Source organism: Phaenicophaeus curvirostris, chromosome 12 (genome assembly GCF_032191515.1).
Source record: "Phaenicophaeus curvirostris isolate KB17595 chromosome 12, BPBGC_Pcur_1.0, whole genome shotgun sequence".
Taxonomy (NCBI): Eukaryota; Metazoa; Chordata; class Aves; order Cuculiformes; family Cuculidae; genus Phaenicophaeus; species Phaenicophaeus curvirostris.
Window position 1 is genome coordinate 8,230,272 of NC_091403.1, and position 20,619 is coordinate 8,250,890.

A 20,619-nucleotide genomic window follows, 5' to 3' on the forward strand; every position below is an offset into this window, starting at 1 on the left:
CTGAATGCAGGCTTTTCTTCCTTCACCTGATAATTTTTAAGGCTATAATGTTTTATAAAGGGATACATGTAGAAGGTAAATCAAATTATAAGGGTATCTTTGCTTGCCCCTCTACATCTACAGCTCTGAATAGAGCTGATCATTTGTGCCAAATCAAGCACCAACTTATAGAACAGACTAATATATAATAGATTATAAGAGATAGAAGAGCAAAATAAAAATCTTATTTGTGCAGCTTGATCTCAGGACCATGTTGAGGTTTGTGATGTGGTTAGATAATAAACCCATAGGTGCGATTTAAATGCCATCTTACCAAGCACATCAGATAGAAAACCTCAAACATAATAATTCTTGTCTAAATTCGGCTTGGCATGCTGTTTTACAGCACCCCTTGGAAATTACAGAGGATAAGTCTGGAAAATGATTTTGTCTAATGAATAAAATCGGGACCATAACAGTGCTGACCTTCATATGGCCAAAAAATGCTCTACAGAAGGAAAAGGACTGTGACTACAAGACAGAGATGTGTCCAACACAAAGCCCATCATCTACAAGCTTCATTAACAAAAGGCCACTTCCTAGCATAAATGCACTTCCAGAGGAGAATCAGTTCCACTGAATTGTATTGCAAAACTACCAGTGAGTTTGAGGTTTATGTTTTTCCATATGAATTCTAGATATGTATGCTTTTTACATCAGCAAAGGAAATCTGGGGCCTTGGGGGCTGGTTATCATTCATACTGTGGTTTGCCTCTAAGCACAGATCAAAACCTCAGGAGGGAACTCTGTGCAGGCAGGAGGACTCCTTTCTACCATTCCTGCCAAAGACCACCTATGTAGAAGCTGTGACGTTTTCCCTCTAAACACAATTTTTTGAAGGTGAGTTTGGAAGGAAACAGAAAAAGAACGTTTTCCAAGAGTTATCAATTTATATGTCTAATTTCACATTTTCACCACTACTTAAGCAAAATGAGATTGTCTTTGTACAGAGAAGAATCATAAATTCTCTCAGATTCTTCCAACCTTTTCTTAACCCATGTCCTAGGAGATAATTCTTTTCTCCCTTGATTCATCCTAAGCTAAACAGAACAGCAGCCTGACTTTTAGTTCTTTTTTGGAAATGCCTCCAGACTGTTTTTCAACCCAACATTCCTACATATTCTCTTTAGCAAGGGGAAAGACTAGAAGGTTTATGTTCATTCAAGATATTTTTCCTGCAGTTCTCTGAACTGCAGCAGGATGCCTGCTTCTTGCACAGAAACCCCAAAGCATCCAGAGTGGGAAAGCATGATTTGCTCTCTAATGAAAAAAAAGAACCAAAAAAGCCTTCCATTTGGCATGATGAACTCTTTTTTGTTCCAAGTCGATATTTTCATTTTGGTTCTCCCAGTCATAAATGTCTTGTGATACTGAGTAACAACAACATAATCTGAAAATTATGCACAGATGAATGAGATCACTTATAGCTCTTATTCCTCATCTGACTTACACATTCCACATATGATGCATTTTTTACCTGTGCACTGATCTAATGGATACATGCCATGCACCACAGTAAATTTTTGAAAGGAGCCCGGGGTAATGTATGACCCTATCACCCACAGGTCTTATGATCCATCCTGTAAAAAACTATTTTTGATTTGAGATTGTCTCCAACTCTAAGATCTAACTTACTGTAATTGTTTCTTTATTTAATCCCCTAGACATCTAAATACACAAGTTTTTGGTTGTTGCTTAATATAAAGCATTAACAACAGATTCACACCCAACAATTAACCACATGATGTATCCAGACATTAGCTAATAAGCTAAAATTCGTGTGTTGAAACAAATTCCAGCGGTCTGAGTCTGCCCTCAGATGCCATCTTAAATGATCAGAAGAGTCTTTTCCCTCACTCCTACTTAAAATAAGTCCCAGGTCACCAGTCTCCCCCTGTAGGAACCACAGTCATTTTGACTCAATTCCACTGAGAGACTGAGCACATCGTTTTCTGCAAAGCAATAAGGTCTGTCTGCTTTCACAAGGTCTCATTAGCTCTCTGCTCAGTTCTCTCTGCCCCACCACACAGAAACCAGAAAGACAAGGAGCAACGCAGTTCCCTCCTGGAGAAACACTGAGCGAGTAAGATAACTCACAGGTGTAATTTTTTAACATTTGATAGAAGATTCTTTAAAGCATTGCTTGCACGAAAGCACCATTACCAGTGTCAGAAAACCTTGAAGAGAATAATGGACCCTCAGACCTGAATTCCTCTCTCATCCCAGCTCCTCTAGGTTAAGTCAGAATATTAATGGGGTAGCGTGGGCATTGCATTTGTCTTTCTCTTTGTAGAAGCTGGCTTCATAAAAGACTCATTTTACTAAATCCTTCATTTGCAGCCAGATTATTTTGTCTGCTATTGCACTTCTTTCGACCCAGCCTTTTAAGTGCTTGACTTCAACTCTGAAGAGAATAAGAATAAAGATGCACAGATAAAGTGATCCCCAGGTTATACATTTCTACAAAGGCATAGAGAAGAAATTATTTCTCAGAAGAGCTCATTCAATTTTTGTTCTCTTGGAGGCTTTTGGGAACTCACTACATATAAATAATTTGTTTTATACCTCTGAATTTTCAGTACCAAAGTAAGCTTGATAGGTAGAATTAACTGTGTTCAAATGGGGAAGGAACTTCATTATCTCTCACTGCTGCGCAATAAAAAACTGTCACGGAAGAGCAGTGAGAGACTGGTTGCTTGTCCTGGCTTCATCCCATGACCTGTACCAGGTTTGAGAATTTCCAGCCTCTGTCCTGGCACTGCGATAGCTGGAGCTGTGGTTTGTTCACAGCCTCCAGGTCTCCCTTTCCTTGTTTCTTCAGCAGATCCAAGAGGCGGCTAAAATGTTCTTTTTAAAAATGTCACAGCACTCTCTTAAGGTGCTCTTCAGGACTCTCAGCAGCTCTTCACTTTTGCCATGACCACCTCAAGTACTTATCCTATTGCTGGCAAAATCAAAACCACATCATTTAAACTACCCTTCAGCCTATAGCTATCTCTGTTCAAGTAAAAAAATGCTTAAATGAACACACAACCCTTCACTGTTTATTATCAATCATTTGCCCCCAAAATCCAGTGGCAAGATCAAAATGCAAAATGTCTTTGGAGAAAAAAAATGGATGATTAGGGCTGTCTGCATGCCTTTCAGTTCACATCATCTGCTTTCCTCAGTAACACTCTGCTTTTCTTTCCCTTGTGCTGAAATATAAAACCACAGCACCCACTGTACATCCTCTCGGAGCACATGTCTTTGCCAGACTGTAGGATATTTTAGGACATCTATTTTCCCACATGATAGCAGGATTTCCCCTAATTCTTGACCTGAGAGAGAATGATCATATAGGAAATGGTTAAAAAAAGTAAAGTTGAACTCATGGCTTTACACAGAAAACGTTATAGATTAGAAGTTGTGTATTAAATAATGCATTTTATTTGTAGCAAGTCAATGAGAGGAACAGCACTAAGAGTAGCAAAAGAAGAAAATCTGAAACAGAATATAAAAGAGCATACAATCTGCTAATTTAAGAGAAAAATATGAGCTAATTAACATATTGATGCCTGCAGTTAATTGCCTCATGAACTTAGAAAATGTGTCTCTAATTCAGATGAGGTTCTTTGCTCACTAAATACTCAGTTCCTTTTGCTCTTCTTCCCCACAAGCTGTAGTATTTGAAAGAATCATAGAGGGGTCACGCTTGGAAGGGAACTCTGGAGACCCTCTAGACCAACTCTCAGTTCTTCACAGTGATGCACCGGCACAGGTTGCCCAGAGAAGCTGTGGCTGCCCCATCCCTGGAGGTGTTCAAGGCCAGGTTGGATGGGGCTTTGAGCAACCTGATCCAGTGGGAGGTGTCCCAGACCATAGCAGGGGGGTTGCAACTGGACGGGCTTTAAGGTCCCTTCCAACTCAAACCATTCTATGATTTTCTACTAATTACTACCTTAAGATGATGACAGTAAGGAAGTCCTTTTTCCAGTGCTTGATTTATGTGGGTCCCAGTGACCAACTGACCACAAAGCCAGCTGAAAGATAATGAAGTTAAAAGAATATTTCGAACTTGAATTACATACTTTATTTGAACCACTAAGGAAAAGGGATGATCTTTTGCCTGACTCTTTGGAAGGGAGCAGGCTTTGCTCACTCTTTTTCGTCCCATTTTTCTATTCCCCACCCTGAAAGGAATGACAAGATGACCTTCCTGCAAACACTGGCCTTTAGCTCAGCTGCCCAATGTGCAGGCCATGCCCTTCACCTTGCTGTACAATATCTACCAGAAGCTATCTCAGACTATTGCTGGGGCTGATAAATGCAGCCACAATAAACCTGTCCTGTATTGTACACAAAGTAATTTGATAAAGGCATATCCAGGTGGCTCCCAAATTCTTTTCAGCTTATGGAGTCTGTTCTTGACACAACTATATTGCTACTATATAAATCCTTATATATTTATGACAAACAAATAAATAAATTTGCAATAAACAAATTCATGTGAGAACTAGTTTACTTTTCTCATCGATGAGCACTCTGAACTATACATCTCTCTTCAATATTACACATCCCGAGTCAATTATAAGCCCTTTATGTTTTCCTAGCAGGAAGGTTAAAATTCAATTCTCTTTTATTGCAGTTTGAAAATATAATATACTCTCCAGCTGGCTTGGAAATGCTCTTCCATTCAATCATCTTGTGCAAGACTGTTTCGTAGTCGCTGGTACCTCCCTACTCAACAACAAACTGACAACCCTGCACTTGCAGGGTATTTATTGGTTATTCAATAAATGTGATAGTTATTTTACAACTTATTTATTTTTCGTTGAAATGACTGCATTGAGTTTGGGGTTTGGTTTTTTTGGGGGAGGGGGTTGAAGGTCTTTTTGAGTGGCATGGGGGCACAACTGTGTTTTTAAATATAAAATGTCTTCTAAAGGCTTTGAGTCAATGCTGTCGTCCTTTGTGCCTCTCCCCACTAAATCAGTTGCTTGATTCTTTTTGCTTTCAGAGTTTAAAATACTGTTACTAGCAGAAAGTAAAGTGATGTGTTAGCATAGCAGAGTTTGCTGTGTTATTGAGCTAAGGCAAGGAGCCCAGAAAACTAGAGGAAAATGATCCACTGAAATCTATAATCCTTCCCTCTGCCCTCGCCACAGCTCCAGAACATAAGATTATTATGCTTGTTAGAATAACTACTTATCTGCCCATGACCAGGGCTGCTGTCTACTGGAATGTTAAAAAGGTCCACACCTAATTACTGCGCTGATTCAATTATTTTTGTCCAACTCAAACTTCAAAGAAATCCATTATAGCTTATCCCCCAACCGCAGAAAGTAAATGGACTTACTGGAAGGATCAATATGCTCCGAAAAGGTGAGAGAGGAATAAAGAGGAGAATTTGAGTGCCTTTCTATGGGGTCATATAAAAGCTGAGATCCTTCAGCGTGAGTTAATTGTTTCTGCTACCAACGCTGCAGCTCTCAAATCCAGCCAGATTTTCCTGCTCTTCTTGCAACAGGGCTATCACCTGTCTAATTTTTAGTGGATACTCTATGGGACAGACTCTGTGTCTTTTCTGCGTTTTAAGAGTTGAGACACAAGAGCCTAATACATAAGTACTATACATATCAAACTTAAAATTCAAGGCACCTTTGTTGTTTCTTACTTTCTATGACTCAACAAATTTGTTACCTTGTGGTGCTAAACACAACTGTAAGTACAAGAAAGAAAAAAGGGTCATGTTTTCTACTACAAAAGTTTCTTGTCATCGCATAGAAATCCCTTGATGCTGATACCAATATGTTGTGTGCTGGTTTCCCCTCTTCTCCAAAATATTATTTTTGTGAAAGTGCAAACCAGCACCTTTCCAACAGCATCTGTCAGCCAGGAAGACTGAGTATCTTTGGCATCTTCACAGGCAGAAATTACAACACTGAAAACAAAAGGTACAATACCAATGATGCTGAGGGGTACTGTACAAAGCTGCATTGACAGAGAAATTCTAGGAAAAGCTGAAGGCCAGCCGATAAAAAATTTTACAAAGGGAAAATGTGACATGTTCTTTCTAGAGGCCTGTCCTTGACTGACCTCTTCCAAAAGGATCCAATTAATAATCCTGCAAAATGTACGAGCAGCCCTGTTGTGGTGGCTGGGATTCCCCCATGTTTTCTGAAAGGATCAGCCTCTGGGGATGCTCAAAGCCATTACTAAGAGGAGGGTTAAAGCCTCCTCCCACCAACACAGAGCTGCTGCTGTTCTCATGAGATCTTTCATACTTTCATCAGTGGCTGAGAAAATCTCCCCTGTGCAAAAGCCTTAGGGGGAGGAGCGAATCAACACCTTATGCAACACCTAAGTCTCAAAAAAAATTTAATTAATGGACTGCTGTGTCATATATTGGGACACCTATGTGGAAAGAGCATCACATTTTTGCCTCCAGGACTGCAATGTGTTTTGTTTTCACAAATTTGCCACACTTGGTTAGGCACGATTAGCACCAGGGGATCGCAGGCCTGGGTAACAAACAAGCACAGCAGCAGAATGTGTCTTTTCTCCTGAAAACCCCTTTGAAGGTTAGGGTTGGAGTGGGCAGCAGTCTGAACTTGTAAAACTGCTCACCTGTACACCCCACTCAACCTGGTTACAGGGAAAGCAAGTAGAATTCCCCCACTGCTTCCCAAAGGCACAGAGTCAAAAATGAAAAAATTAGGATCCTTAATGAAAAATTATTTACTGTGGCTCTTGCTCTTTCTGCCTTTTTATTATTACTGATTGTTATTTCTACCCCTTTGTTATTACTGCTTATTATTTCTACCCCACCAGCAAACTGCAGGACCAGTGCCCCCATCATACAGTGACAGACACCCTCCCTGCAGACAACGAACAGGGGTGACAGTCCCTCCTTCAGGGCTAGAACAGTGCTTGGGGCACGTTAAATCTAGGATGTTAACCCGTAAAGTTTTAGGCTGCTACTGTTTGACTGGACCCTTTGTGCAAGCAATGCCTGTACAGTCCATTTCAGAACTGGGAAACGCCTCCCCTTCACTCGTACTTCTGAAAAATAGAAGATTAAGCTCAATTGAAAGAGTTTGTTCCACGTCGTTTAAAAATGCATTGGGGCTTGGAATTGTAATGTAAATTCAAGATCTCTCTGAAACCTAAAACATAGCATTTGGCTGCGAATTTGACTGCAAGTTACAGAATACATCAACTTACACTATTAAAGGACTATGAGGCGAGACGAAGGCATCCCCAGCCCCTTTGCCTTTAAAATGCCTTGGAAGCACAGAGGCTTTCGGCAGAACACCTTATCTGCTCTCAAAAGCTGTGACTCTTCATCCTTTCCTTATGAAGACCCGGGGGATTGCTTACTTAGCATACACCAGAGGCAATGGATAGGGTGAGCAGCCACTGCAGCCAGAAAACCCCAGTTGAGAGCACAGGCAATTCCCCTCCACATGCAGAGACTTTGGAGCTGAATTGTGCTGAATAGAACCCCTCCGGCTGAGAGCCATGTGTGCCCGGGAAGAGCGGCCACTTTCGTTCGGCTGAAAAGCAATGCAGTAAGTGACTCGGATATTGCAGCAGGCACCGGTTCCTTGGGTTAATCAGGAGCTGAAGCCTTGCAGCTTTTGCTGGGAGAGAGGCAACCTCCAGTCTGGGAGCAGTGTCACAGCTGCATGATTTTTTTTTGTTGTTGTTGCTGTTTCTAAATGAAGTGAGAGGATCGAGCCGATATGCAGTGACACCAACTGAATAATTTTGCATTGTGTGGATGTGTGTGTTTTGCAGGGGAGTGCTCGCTGTATGGTCCTGTGCTGAACTAGTACTGTTAGGTTTGTAGCTTTTTTTCCTATAGTCATGTTTAATAGTGTTTAAACAGAGATGTTGCTCAATAACTTAATGTCAGCATACGTTTGTGTGCTTTCTCTTAATTATACAGCAGAATTTCTATGCTTGGGTGCAAACTATTTTCTGTAGTATTACACTAATGCTGGATTTACAGGGACTGTGCCTTTGGATAATGATAAATTGTAGATTGCAACTGTGTGAATGAATGCCTTGATGATGAAGAGTACTTTCATTTGGCTTCAGCAGATATGGCTAATTTCTGGTTTGAGGTAAATACTTCAATGTGGTCTGAAATTGCAGATGCTTTTTTTTTTTGTAGATAAATGTTTATAATCAGTACTTTATCATAGCATAGCTGTGGTTTTCTTCAGATTCAAATATTCCCTTTCTGTACTCTGCAGTAGCAGCTTCTGTTTGTGCCGGGTAGGACAGGGAAAGCATGATTTAAAGTTTGGGTTATACGAGAAGGGATTTTTACATAGTTTGAAAGCGCTTGCAAAAATAAAGTTTGGGCAATAATTGCATGCTGTTGAAAAAAACTGAAGCATTTAAAGCAAATATTACTGTGCAGGTTTTGTTCTGTTAATTTAGGGACTAATACTAAGCCACATTCCTTTGGTTCCTTGATATAGCTTTCTTAGTGACTTACAGTGCTCTGGCTTTAGAATAACTGCCTGCTTTGACAAAACCTGCCATTTTGGGCTTCAGGCAATGACTCTTAACTCTTTAAGGCAATGCATGCTAAATTTTTGAGAGTGCAATATATGCCAGTGGCAAAAGTTAGGGATGCTTTGCCTGCTGTTAAATCAAATGTCAACATTAAATAGCCATCAACCTCTTGTGAAGGAGCACTAATGAAAGCCATTTTTCATTTTCCAACTCAATTTTTGTTTAAAAATTGAGGTTTATTTGGTTTTTGTAAACTGTTGGAAAACATATAGGAAGTCTTCACATGAAGAAAGCGTTTCCTCTTTGATTTGACTTTGTCATTCTACTTTTGGCAAAATTTGTGGTGTCACTTTATTAGAAGGGATAATTCTCAGAAATTAGACAAATTCACATCAGTTTCTGCTAGAAGAGTTCTTTCAGGGATGCTGCTAAATATGTGTGTAATGTTTAGTCCCAAACACAGTTAGTGACACCAAGAAATACCCTGGAAGTTATCACACCTTTCCACTCATATGCAACATGCGTATCTTAAAGACTTTTCTCCTTGGGGTTGATACTCGTGCTGATAAGGGCTATTTCCTCCAACACTGCAGGCAAGAAAATTTTCTCCTTTTGCTTAAGGGAACCTTTGTGACACATGGTGTTATTGAGTTGCAATTATTAAGATAATGGGCAAATAATAAGCAATAATTATTCTTGATTAACTGTACAGCCTTGAAGACGGACAAATCTGGCAGGAGGCTGAATCGCATTTGAGTCTTATCTGCTCCCTTCTTCCCTACACCCTCCTATCTTGTCTTCTCCCTCTCTGTTTATGAGCATTTGGTAGATGTTATAGTTACTCTGATTGAAGGACCTGAATCTAAGATCAGTGCAATTTTTCCAGTAGTGTGTTCATGATCAATGTATCATCTGTCCCCATTTTTTTCTTTTAGATGTCCAGCAAAGCCAATAATGAATTTAGAACATATGTAATCTGAATAAGAGTTACAAGGCTAGAATGGATATGTCTACCGTAAGGAAATAGCAGGAGTTTTACCTGTAACTAGGACGTGCTCAGAACATGCAGTTTTGATGACATTGTGAGACATTTTTGGGTAATCTAACTGTGGTAATTTAACAAGCTACTGTTTTCAAATTATTTTCTCTGAGGAACAAAGTGGGGGCGGGGGGAGAAAGAAATGCAAATAAGAATAGGTGTTGGGAAGATACTGGATTCATAAAGAGAATTACAAGACAAAAAGAAAGATTATTGCTAGTTTTATGCTTTCACGCAATGCTGAGTCTCTAATCAAAATGCGTTTCCTCAAGTGGAACCTTAGAATTATTTGCCAGATATTATTGTTCCTGTCAAATTTAAAAGGGAAAACATTAAGTATAAAATCTAATTTCTCAACGGTGTAGAATAAGTATATGAGTAAACAAACGTTTTCAATTCACCCCCTCTTAAGTAATCCTGGCAACTGCCTTTCCTCATAACTCAAGTTCACTTTATTGCATTGCAGTCTTAGAGAGATACATGCAAAGGGAAGTTTACTAATTTTAACTTACATTGTGAGTAATGAGTTGCAAGTCAGTTTAATTAACAGTAGTTGCTCAACATTTGTAGTTGCCTAAACTATTCTAATTCACATTGCTATCTCTACCAATTCTTCACATAAAGAAACACTGTTTCCTTACAATGAAGTATATGAAGTACATCTGCACCATCTTGACATTTAAACACCAGAGATAAGACTTTTAGTACAAAACTGTATGAGAGAATATACAGTGGGTGGATAAACACGCTCCACCATTTCAAAGCTCGGTGAAAAAGTGTGTTATAGTTGCACCAGGAACCAATGGTGCACGCAACGTTACATATAAGATAAGGCATTCAGCACATTCTCAAAGAGATAAGCTTAACTGTATTTGTACAAGAGCAGAGAGTTTTTTCTACCATGCTTAGTAAAGCTGTCATGTTTATAGAGAAAAATGCCTTACAGCTAGTGACGTCCAAAATGTGCCACATACGTAGTCAATACTATCTTTGACTACAAAATAAAGGACATTTTCTTCCCTTCCTGTTATTCAAGGGTAGACTTTCTGATGGTGTCAACTACTTATATATGCTGCATAATAATTATTTTATTCATATGTATGAAAGCAAATCTCTCAGAATCTTTATTATACTTATCTGCGGCAAGCATCAAGATTGAACTGAATTGGAATTTTAAAAAAATTCAAATATATACTTAGACAATCTATTTTCAACAGCAAAATTAATAGGCTATTATTTGCTACTATCACTTCTTACCAAGGGCAACCACTTAGTTCGGAATACTGTCTTTACTACACCCACTTTACACATCCACACAAGCCCCCAGAACCTACTGTGCATAAGGCAGCAGTGCAGTAGTATTCAAGGAGGATTAAAGGACTAAGATCGAGTACTTAGGAAGTACTGCTGCCTGAACTGTATGTGCAAAAATAATGTAGTTGCATCTTCCACATGCTGTTCAAAAGCTATAAAACCCATGCAGAATTAGAAAGATTGTACTCTACATTTTGCAAAATACCCTCAAAGTGCTCCTGTAAGGCAGTTTGACCTTCAGAAGATACAGAAGAACTGGTCCACAATCCCTTCACTTTATGCACCTGTTCTTTAAAGCTTTAGGCGAGGATCCTGACATCTGGCTGTTTGAAAGATGATTCAATACACTGAACTGTAAAATAAGGTTGTAGAAGTATGTATCCTAATAAGCTTGATGATCAGTGACAGACTGCAAATCAGATACCCGATTTTTATGAATCATTTGGCAGAAACTCCAAATAATGTGTGCTTGCTTTTGAATCTTCACAAGCCAGTTCATGGAATCTTTAATGATCTTTTCATTCCATTTGAACATAAATGCAAAGGAAATAGCATGTGAACTGAAGAAGGGCTTTCTTGAACAGTGGCTGCAGAAACGTCTACGTTTCCTTGGTATGATTCTAGCATTTAAATTTCAAATCTATTTCATCCAGCCCTTGTGAGACTAAGCCTCTGAGGGTCCTATCCACAGATATTCTGAATTCATAGTAGTCAGCCACGGAGATTTCTAGAGAGGAGGAACATCATATCCCCTGTGTCAGCCACTACTTTGTTCAGAGGTAAAGAGGAGGAAGCAAGACAGAAGGCTGCTGAAAACACAGATGCTCACACTTCTTCTGTTAGAAACAGAAAAAAAGATTTATTTCTTTTTATCATAAATCACAGGTTTTCTCTTATTGCTTTTCTTTAGATTTTCAATCAGTGCTGATGGCTGTAAAGAGCCACACGCTTCAGCAAATCTAAATTATCTGGTGGAAAAGCCTCCCCTTTCTCTCCCTACCCCGTATGATTGATTTCATGATTACTGCATCACACATTTTGTTTGCATTATAAAATCATCCAAAGTAGCTGATGTCACCCATCCAATTTTTGTTTCCATGTTCAAATACAAGCTTCTGCTCCCTCTGTCACCATCACCAATGTATCTGTCACCATCACCAAGGTATCTATGACTTCCTACCAAATAACCATAGCACACCATAAGTTGCAGAATTGTTATGGATTTTCACTGGCTTAATTTAAAATTCAGCCCCCAGTGTGAGCATAATTCATCCAGGAAGAGATATAGTAATAGATCATTTTTTCTATCACACTTGGAGGCATTAGCTGTTTGTCACATTGAGTCTTATCATGTGGATTCTTTTACTTCCACCATCAAAATGGAGCATCTGGTCAGTGGGGTTACCCAAGCTGTTTTGCAATCCTTGTGCTTTCTTTATGGGTAAAATCAGGGGAAAGGAACATGTCATAACAATATATCAAAGTGGCTGAGCAGTGCTTGCTTCCTTTTAACAGTGATTTTTCAAAAACCTGGTGGGAGCCATGAGCCAGACGCCCCATCAGAGACTATGAAAAACATTGGGACTGAAGATAAGATAAAGCCTTAGCCTTCAACACTGAAGAAGCTGTTTTTTCTTAGCAAAATCATGTCAGGAAAATGTCACCTATTATTAGAAGTCCAAATAATGACAAATCATAACTAATCAGAGTCATGAAACTTGGATAATCAAAAAACCTGATTGCTGAAAAAAACCACTGCATTCCTTTCATTCTTCATTTTGTTTGGATTTTTTAGGATACATCCTTCAACACTTTCATCTAAAAGCATACGAAAGCATTTTAGAAACAAGAAATTGAGATCCTTGCACAATAAGCTCACCAGAGCTTCAAAAGCATCCCTGCATATCAAAGTTATACAAGTTTAAAAGTTAGATAAGTCCTATACTTAAAAGCAGAATTTTACAAAATATTGCTTGCTTTTTTTTTTTGGTTTTTTTTTGTTACAATTTTACATGCCTGTCTTTGTGTCTTACAGCCAGTAGGAATGTTTCCTAGGAAGAGAAAATGCAGGATTTTCTACTGTCTGTATCTGCTAACAACCAGAAAGTACTGTTTTCTGGATTGTATTCTGCTACTGAGTTCACTATATCTTCACTGTAGTTTTGCAAGTTATAAGCAAAATGCAGCCAGAAAGGAAATTCTCAAATCAAGCTGATCCAATCATTGTTCGTTGCAAAAGTATTCAGAAAGAGCTCATCTTTCTCTTTTCTGTTTTTGGTCAGCACATTAAAGATGATAAGCATGATTTTCTCTCACTATTCAGACTCTGCCACGCCATTACAGCATTTACAGGTCTCATCCTTATGTTCACAATGGGTTTTTTCTGAAAAGAAGCAGATTCTCCTGTTCAGAAAACACCTGCTGTCATTTCCCCTTCTGCCAGATCTCAGTAATGAGCTCTTTTAAGAGTTGCCTGGAGAATGGGAACAGGCTGGTAATCACATTCTAGTAAGTTAAGAAAAAATCTAATCCATAATCACATCTGTAAAGGAGCTTTTCCCCAGCTGCCTTCTGCTCTGGGACTTGATCCTGTATCCACAGAACGCAGTGACAAGGCTCCCACTGACTCTGGATCAGAACCTAAGAGACTTTTGTGAAAGGGATATTGAGAATACTTCTGGTAAACTACAGCTGCTCGTGTTTGCTAAAGTTACTCTGCTTGCAGTGCAGAAAAAAGGGAGTGTAAGAGATTCTGACCTTGCAAACACTTGCCTTTGTGAGCAACCCTGTCCTGTGTAAACAGCCAGCCTTTCATCAGTGGCTTTATTTGCCTGAGTCCTTGCAGGTACATTAAAGATTTATAGAGAGATTGCTATAGACAATGAAGTTATGTGCCAGCTTGTTTTCTCATAGTGATTCGATTTAAGTTATGTGTAGAACAAAGGAAATAATATTTTAAAAGAGAAATGAAAGCATAATACAAGCACAAATAAAATTTCGTTACAAATATAACTTAAGCACACAGAATAACTTCTCTTATGAAGAAATACTGTATCTAGGGAGAACGTTTTGTATAGCACTCAATAGACTAGGATTTGATTTAAACTGCCCTTTAGACATTCTTAGATCTCAAAATGTAGCCCACTGGAGCAAAGCAGCACAGGGATATGACTTCTTCTCAGAATTTACTTCATATTTCTTCATAAAACTGAGATTTTGGTAAGAAGTAGTAAGTGCACACAAATGAAGCACTATCTCTGAAAGAAGCAAACCACCCCAATAAATCAATATTTGTAAAGGAAATGTAAGCAGTGTATATTCTATAGGAAAGTGTCCTTAAACAGTATTCAGTATTAAAGTATTTATTGTCTTTAATTTAAGAGAAGAAGCAATGTGTCACCTGAATGGGTCCCAGCTAGATATACCTGTCTCTCTTGATGAAAGCAGGTGGCCATTCACCAAGCAACTAAGGGATGGGGTATATTTATACGCCACTTCATTTCAATCTTACTGGATGAGACTTGTACAGCAGGCAGCCTCAGGAATGGCTGATGTTAGTATTTGTTTCCAGAACTATGCCATGACTACACTGATTTAAAAGGATACCATCTCGCTGTTAGGAAGAACAATCAATGCAGAAATCATCACTGCCCATAAGTGGAAGTGGTTGAATAACAGTAAAATACAGAGAGGGCATTTTATATATGATTTTGTACACATACACACACACAAATCTTGGAGTTCATCTTCAAGGTTTACACCAGCTGCCCATGAAAAGGGGTGAGACAGGCTTGAGAGCCACTGGAGCCAACAAACTATACAAATTTTTGAAGCTTTCATCCACAGTATGAAAGGAACATACTAAATTTCTTATGAAACAAACACCACAAAGATTTTCTGTTATTTATTTTGTTTGGTTTGGGTTTTTTTACTACTCATCTACAGAGGTGGCATCTCTGAGGTTCCTACCCCTGCCTGCACGTGGGGGAAGCACAAAATACAACAGAGATTGAGCTAAAACATGCCGTTAGTACACATCATAGTCAACAGAACACCCCTTCTTTGGTTCTCCTACAGCTAGGATCTTACTTCAAAAGTGGTGTTATGTTCTCAGGTATTTAATCAAACAGTCACTTGCGCATAAGAAAACTTCTGAACTGACTGCTAGGCTTTTTTCTTCTGACTAGTGCTCAAGCGTAAACGTACCAAGCATGGAACAAACTCTTCAATGATACTTTCCTGGGTTCCAAATATCTGGACCTGCTATATGTGAAGTGGCTGAAACCTATCAGCCTACACAGCAATTCTGAATATGAAGGATCAGTCTCATTCTTTACAAAAACTGAGTTCCACTGCTATCGTAGCAAACTGGTCCCGTGGATTCAAAATTAAACTGTGTGTGTAAACATGCTGTCCTCAAAACCATTTATGTACTCCAGTGACTTCAGTGGGCAGTTTGGTACCAAAGGACCTCAATGAATTCTTCCTAGTTAAAATTCACTGAAGTTACAGATAAGTTTGAAAGACTGGCTGTGTGAAGGAACCACAAGCACGATCAGCCTAGGCTGAGCATTTTTATGGTCTGTGATTTAGTGGTTTAAACTTATTTGGTTTTCTGAGATGGACTGAGAGCTCATGGGCAGTCTATTACTCTGCCTCAGCTGACAAGAAGTAACCTCTAAAGATACATTACCTTGGTTACTTGCTGTCCTGAAACCATAACCCTACCATATTGCAAGTATGATTTTAAGAAAGTTTGCTACCCTATCTACAGTTATTGCCATATTATGTGTTATGTGACAGTAATAACTGAAAGACATCAACATGAACTTCATTAGAAATAACCGTAACACAGCTTCGAAAGCCACTTTTTCAGGTGAATGAGGTAAAGAGAAATTTTCATCTCCAGGAAACATGAGCCTTTCTAGTGCACTTCAAAGCCTTGGCCAACTGGAAGCAGACTCTATAAGAAGCTACTGTAGAGTCTATTTGGACGCTGACTGTGGCACAGGAATGTAAAGAAATGAAATTGGCACCTAAAAGGTTTTGTGGAGTCAACGCTTTCTAAGCAGAGGACAGAGAGAGTTTTGGCAAGATTGGTGCATATATTATTGACATTTTGTGTCACAGAGGGGTAAGCCCAGATCTAACTCTGATCCAGCTGAACTTGTCGTGGTCTTGAAGCCCATTCTTCTCAGGTGTCTGACTTAAGCAGTACTGGGGGGCTTAGACCACAGTCTCTGTGTGGGCAGGCGAGTCTCAGAGACTGTCAGAAAACATATACATACAAAATCCCACTGTTTCCGCACTAAAGAGATTTTCTGCGTTCCCTACTACCCACACACCAAAGATAAAGCTTTTATGTGGACGGTTGTCAGAGAATTAGCACGGGAGTGTTAAGAAAGGGAATAATTATGCTTGCTTTATGTTGTTCAAACCGAAACACTTTTTAAAAGGAATCATTCAGAAATGGAAATCAATGACAGTTGGCAACATACTCGGAACATTGCCTTGGAACGCTGAAGTGCACAAATGCTTTGCTTATATTTTGAACACAGCGCAGAAGAATTTTCCAAGTGATTTTCCAAGTGATTTTCCATCTCACAGCAAGAAAAACATTGCATTTTCTTATTTACATATAGAGATCTATTTGTAGCTTAAGCAAGCATCTGCAAAATATTAATGTCTACAGCAGTTTTTAAAAATTAATAGTGAAGAAGGGAATAACACTGATACTTTTACCATAATTTTATCTATTGGATTCAGTAAGAATGGGATACTCTGTATAAACAAGGGGGTTTTCCCTTATTTTTGCAGGAATCAGAACCATTGCTTTTAACTTTCTTTTCTCCTGAAAATCGGTTCTCCTTATGCTCCTACATTAAAACTTCTGGTTAAATTGAGAGATTTCTTAACTAACAATTTTAGCTAGACATTAGTAAATATAAGAAGAGTCAAGGGAACAAGACACACCACAAAGAAAGAAAAACAATAAACTAGAATCTGTACTAGCTCATCTACTACTTTTATTCCTTTTTTAGAAGGTGTAGCAAGAAACAGGATTTTTTTAATCACTTGCAAGTAACATCAGCTTGCACTAAGTTTGTGATATGTAAAACAGTTTACACCACAGCTAGGATTGCTCTAAGGATATCCTTGATATTTAACAGCGATGAACACGTGAGCAGCATGCAGAACTGCATGGCTGGAGGGCGTTGAGAGTCTGTGCACATCCAGGACAGTGAAATACCAAGGCAGAGTTGAGAGATGGGCCAAAGGGACCTTGTTTTGGGGTGCACAGGAATCCTCAAAATGGCTCTGCATAAGCTGAAAAGATCTGGATGGCATTCTGGACAGGCCATTTTCACTCCAGGGAAGCCAACAATGCAATCATTTCCCAAAGACTATCAGGCAACACAAGACTCTGATCATATCAAAGAAGCATTGCGGATTTATTCTCCCTCTCCACGAGTGATGTTCAGTACAAATCCTTTTCCTATTGCATTACCACCACAACAAAATAGAATCCCAAGGAAATAATCACAACCTCAAATTCCTGTCTCATGTTTGCAAACCTAGAGCCAAAGAAGCCCTGGGAATCGCTCAAAGGACTTTGCCATCAGTGTTTTTCTGGACAAAAGTCATGGCCAATAACCAATATGATTAATAAGATATTTCAAACGTATTTTCTGCAAGAACCTGACTTTGACTCTAAACAGATAATTCTGGAGAAAAGAAGTCTGCCTTTTTCAAAGATGACATTTAGAATTTTTTTCTGTGAACAAAACAATCATCTTTTTAGTACATGCTAATCAATAGAGGGGTGTTTGTTGTTGTTTAAGTCTATCATTCTGTATAGAGTTTGTGTAAAATGAAAAATAGGCAATTTAAACTGGAAATTTAAACACAGTCAATATGCCAATTCTAATTCTAGCAGAGCAAACCCAGGACCACCTCACCCTGGAACTACAGCAGTACCACCAAGGTGCCCTGTTCTTCAGAGAGGAAGGGGCTGTGCTGGAAGAAATTCTTCTAAAGCACAAGACTAGAGCTGCAGCTCCTCTGCTCTCATGTTTTCCTCACCATCATTTTCCCCCTCTTCATCATATCATCCAACATAGTTTCTTGCCCATTGAATTTGCAGAACATTTAATAAGTTTGATCAGGAAAAAAAAAAAAAGTTTCTCCACTAGCTCTATTAAATTCATTAGTTCTCCTGAAAGAAGAAGATCCTTGAACACCAGCAGGGTATACGATCACAAGCAGATATTAATTTTATTACACAACTACCCAATAGCACTTTTCTCAAATATCTGGAACTTCTTCTGCATGGAGAAATTCAGCATTTTTCAGAGCAGTTTAAGCCATAAAACAGATTAGTAACCATCAGGGGGAAACAAGAATAGCTGTTGCTTCAAAATTTTTTGATTGATTAGACTAATTTTCAACCTTGCCTGTACGTGATCTATTATTTAATATCCCACCTTACTTTATCTTAGCAAACATCATCTTTCTATTCTAAATTTTTGTTTTTCCTCCATTATTAATGCATTTCTTTCAAAAATAATGGATTTTTGCAAAATGCTTCTGTAAGAGAGATCAGAAAGCAGTAACAGCTGCAAACAAGGCTTCAGATGTCTGTGCCAGCTCTTCTAAGTGCAGTGCCATGTCACTGCTGCTGTTAAGCATATTTCTCACCTTGAAAGCTAAATCAAAGAGAATTTTAAAACAAGGGATAAAATCATAAGACTGAACATGCAGAGGTGAGGGAAGCTAGATCTAATCCAGAACTTAGTAGGATAAGTGAAATAAGAGTTAGGCTCTCTTAGTCAGCCTCAGTGGTTTTTGCCATATTTGTATTACCATGAAATAAAAATCAGTAAATACTCTAAACACAACCTTATGTCAGAGGGAAAAGGAAGGGGACAGTCAAGTTTCTACGAGTTTTTAGCTTTTCTTATATAACATATTGGCTAACTACTGATTTTTTTCCCACTTGATCTCTTTGTGAGATTGTCTTAATGAGCCTTGATCTGAAAAACTAAATACAAAGAATGAACTCTACTTCTAAACATATTTTCTCAGCAAAATATTCTGATTTCTATTCTTATAGTTTCTTCTGGTAGTATTTTCCCCTCTCATAGCAACGGCTAATGTAAACTTGTATTTGATTAACCTGTCATTCAATGAGCCCATAGACAAACTGGCATGCAGGGGGTTAAATAATTAGTAAAGATCTTGTGAAAACACATTTAGCAAGTAAGAATGTGTTTAAATGAATAATAACCGTGTCTTCAAAACTGCATCAATAATTCCACGCGTGTCTTTTTTAGATCTCACTAACTTTTCTGAAAAGCTACTGTTTAAAAATATGACACTAGTGTGAGCACAGAACACAAAATCTGGGGTAATTTTCTTTCAATCCTTCTCAAAAATATGCTGCATTTGCTTGTACAGCAGCACAACTACAAGGACTCTGAAAGGGTACTGCGAAAATCACCACTCCATAAAGACCTTGCTGGTTACTGTTTAGAAAAGGAATTTGTGAAAAGAGGGTGAAATAATAATTTCCAGTTGCTGAAAGTAAAAAAAAAGGAAGGATGTACAAGTGAATGCAGAGGGGAAGAACCACAATTCTCCTTTGCAAAGGGGAAGCTGTGATGAGGAGATGGTGCTAAAGAAAATAGTTCTACCCCAGCCATAACCAGCTTCTGTTTGCTGAATAGTGGTTGCTGGCATAGTTCTATGCAAGCTGATATTGTTTTCCCTGCTTGAGTGGCATACCAAAATAAATATATTTATTATTCATTGAAGTATTTTAACAAGCCTCAACATTTCAAGAGCACGTTCACAGCAATATAATACCCTTCTCACCTAATTTGCCACATTCATAGCTAAATATTATAGCTTGCAGTTTAAGCTTTCTGAGTGCTGGTAGGAGGAAGGTAATTGTCTTCACCACGTGTTATAGGTAATGTCCTTTGGCAGGACAGTGGGAGCTCATCTTGCTGGAGCATGGGACCTAACGTCAAGATACGTGTGTGCTCTCTGTGGTGACACTGCAGACCAACCTAAGGCAAGAAAAGTTCCCATACACAGCCGAATTCTCCCATATCTTAAAATGTGAACTATAAAATTCACTAAGATCAGAGGGTGCGAAATGTGGAAAAGGCTGTTTCTAAGGTAAAGGGAAATCCATAGACAGATGCTCCAGTAGGTCCATGCATTGTTTTGTGCAGTTTGGGCTTTTATATTTATATTTTATATATATGTACATACACACACAGAAAAAAAAATAAGAAAGGAAGGAGGAATCAAGATTTACTCTTGTGTTTTTCTCTGCTTCCTGCTTGGAAACAAATCTTGCGCTGCTTACTTAACTGGCCACAAGGTCCCAGCCTGCACCTGCATGATGGAGAGCCCTGAATAGCATTTTCACAAGTGCCACTGCATGCCAAAGGAGACGGAAGATGATTTATGGACTTTGTTGTTTATGGGAATGAAGACAGAATTAATGCCTAGTTCACTGTATTCCAAATAATTCCTTGAGGTTATAAAGTTTGTGCAGCGCTGTCTTACCATAGGTTTATGCCAGCATAAAATAAAAGTAACGGGAAGTGATCTACTGAAGCAGAATGCATGGGGAACTAATCAAAATATATAGTGCTTTGGGAGATGAATTTATCTACAACTGAACCATATCAGTAATGGAGAAC

At 38.7% G+C, this 20,619-nt stretch overlaps 1 protein-coding gene across 1 annotated transcript in view; it reads left to right on the forward strand.

Moving 5' to 3' along the window:
• The first annotated feature begins 7,092 nt into the window (after positions 1-7,092).
• The window catches only part of CTXND1 (cortexin domain containing 1), a 33,695-nt gene continuing 20,168 nt past the window's right edge, over positions 7,093-20,619 (forward strand). Inside the window, exon 1 of the mRNA XM_069866737.1 lies at positions 7,093-7,592. The gene's annotated coding sequence lies outside the window, so the exon portion shown is untranslated. The remainder of the gene's footprint in view (positions 7,593-20,619) is intronic.